The 2,602-nt window shown below is 37.7% G+C and overlaps 1 long non-coding RNA gene across 2 annotated transcripts; it reads left to right on the top strand.

Moving 5' to 3' along the window:
* The first annotated feature begins 966 nt into the window (after positions 1 to 966).
* On the top strand, positions 967 to 2,345 carry LOC113653447. Of its 2 annotated transcripts, none has more exons than XR_007138210.1 (3): positions 967 to 1,026; positions 1,742 to 1,858; positions 2,292 to 2,345. It is a non-coding gene; the product is annotated as an uncharacterized LOC113653447 (long non-coding RNA). The 2 variants fall into 2 exon arrangements; XR_007138209.1 differs by lacking the exon at positions 967 to 1,026 and adding an exon at positions 1,241 to 1,301.
* Positions 2,346 to 2,602: the final 257 nt, after the last annotated feature.

Raw genomic sequence — 2,602 nt, forward strand, 5'->3', positions numbered from 1 at the left:
TCTCACTTGTCTCAACTGCTTTCCCTTGAATCTCTTCAATACGTTTCTTATCTGAACTGCAGCTCTCTATGAAAAACAAATGACCATATAATGAATGGAATTAATGGGGACTCCATTTTGGTCCCCACTGGCTTTCAATATATATACAAAACAAATCTTGTAAATATTCAACAGAAGAAAGTCATACAGAATTGCAACATATAGATGATTAAATGAGAGAATAATCAATTTGGGTGATTTATTCATTTAACAAAAATGTCTAAAATATTGTTTAGACTGTAATATAAGTAATAATTTACTAGCTTTTTTAATATAAAAAACAAACAAACATAAAAACAAACAAACAAACAAACACTGCCTTCATCTTTATTCTCTCTCCTCAGCCAACTTGTGAGAGAGATGCTACCTTTAGCTGCATCAGAGTTCCTTGTGTTTTTTCTTTTGATCCTTTCTTTCCTTGGCACTCTATTACATTTGTTGTAGACATGAATGCACACATCAAGCAAAAATAAGGAGATGATGATAACTGTGAGAATCAATAAGTTAATGTTGAATTCATGTTTAGTTTTGTTGATATTGAAAACTTTATTTATATTACATGGATGAAGCGTTAGCTATCATTAAATCAAAGATATAAATGTATTTTACATTAGAGTTGGACGTGGAATTAGATTTAATGTCATTAAATGCATTTCCTCGAGTCGAGCTAATGACATGAGCTCATTCTAAACTCTGCTAGAGCCTAATGATGGCGCTAAAAAAAGGACGTCAATGTCAGAAACGTGGCAGCAATCGAGTAATACTCGATTATTAATTATTATTGTTACTGGCAAATGGTATAGAAGTGTATTGTTATTTACCCGTGCACGCCTGTGTGTGTGTGTGTGTGTGTTTGCGTGTGTGTGTGTGTGTGTGTCTGCGTCACTGCCCTTCCCCCCTCTGCAGTATAAACTGTAATAAAAGTGAAAGTCAGCAGCTCCATTTTGTGACGAGTGAACAGTAAAAGATTTGAGGAGTAAAAACACAGTGAGTATCTAAAGCTCTAATATATAAACACACTGAAGTGACACTAGATACAGAAGAGTTTTGTGGGTTTGTACTGAAGCTTTAATGTACACAGGTTGTTTTATAACTTGATAGCGTGACTATTTCCTGTAAGTGAACTCTGTGCTGATTCAGGGTTTAATTTAACACACCGATGTTGGAGTGAAGTAAACGTGTGTCCTGCTGTAATCTGGAGAAGGAGACATGACCTCCAACATGAGTGTGTCTGGGAAACAGGACTTAAAGAAAGACGAGAGGTGACTTACTTTTACATTCACCAGTAATAAATACACACCGTCTCATGGGGACACATCTGTATCTCTAAACACTCACTAGTTAACACAGGAAGTCAACTTTAAGGTGTTTAATAGCAGTGAATATATCACTGATCTGATCTAAGAACAGTTTAGACAAATTATTCACTGAGAGAAGAGTAAATATGACTGTGTAATGTGGAGCATAAGAGCAGCATAGCTTTGTGTCAGTGAACTCTACAGGCTTTAAGACCCAGCTGAGTCAGTTAGCTGTGATTGGGACTCCTGATATCAGTGTAATTCCTGACTTATGAAGCCTGTCTCCTGTTTGAATAAGTGTACAGACTGGATCTCAATTAAAAAGATGGAATTATTGGTGTTTAATGATGAACACATTGTTTAACAGTGCTGAGTATTAATTATTGCTGATATTTCTGTTCTAGAATGATGAAGGGAAAGAGATCAGACTCACCAGAACCCAGCTGTGTGTCCATGAGGAGTGACGAGTCAATGGGACGTCCATATAACTTCGGAGACGGAGACAGGTCTATTGATGTGAGGTCAGTATAGTGAGGTGTTTTACAGCAGTGTTCCACCTGATCAAACTCACTCGTCTCATTATGAAGCCCTTCATGAGCTTTATCAGGTGTTGAAGCAGTAAAACACTAAACTGTGCAGTGCTGCAGCTCTCGGACTGGCAGTGAGGAAAAGTGCTTTAAGAGTTCAGTTCAGTCTGCAGTCCCTGAGCTGGAGGGTCTGTGGTGCTACAGAAGAACATTTACACCTGGGACATTAATGACTATATAAAGATTTTATTCATTTATTCAAACATTTGTTTCTAAACATGTTGGTGTCAGTTAGGAAATCCTGAAATCAGTGTATTGTGTTAAGAGGATACTGTTAAATATCTGTGTGTGTATTTATTAGTGTGTGATTTGTGCAGCTATGAATACATATAGTCCATATTACATGATGGGTTTTGTTTGTTCACAGACCACAAAAATCAAACATCAGCACAAATCAGCTGGACTCTATATTCAAGGTGTGTGTGTTGTGTTTAAAGTGTGTAATGTGTGTGTTGTGTTTAAAGTGTGTAATGTGTGTTGTGTTTATGTGCCTCTACATCATGTGCCACATCCCAGTCTTCTGCTGGATCTCAGCCACTGTTCTAGAGAGAATGTTGGGTGGAGCAGAGGGTGGAGAGATCCCCAAGACTCTGACTCAAATGTACACACACTTCCTGATCTTTCAGATCAAACACAAGGACCAAAAGTACCATCAGTGACCCTGATCCTCAGCAGACC

The sequence above is a fragment of the Tachysurus fulvidraco genome, chromosome 16 (genome assembly GCF_022655615.1).
Source record: "Tachysurus fulvidraco isolate hzauxx_2018 chromosome 16, HZAU_PFXX_2.0, whole genome shotgun sequence".
In the NCBI taxonomy this organism is placed as follows: Eukaryota; Metazoa; Chordata; class Actinopteri; order Siluriformes; family Bagridae; genus Tachysurus; species Tachysurus fulvidraco.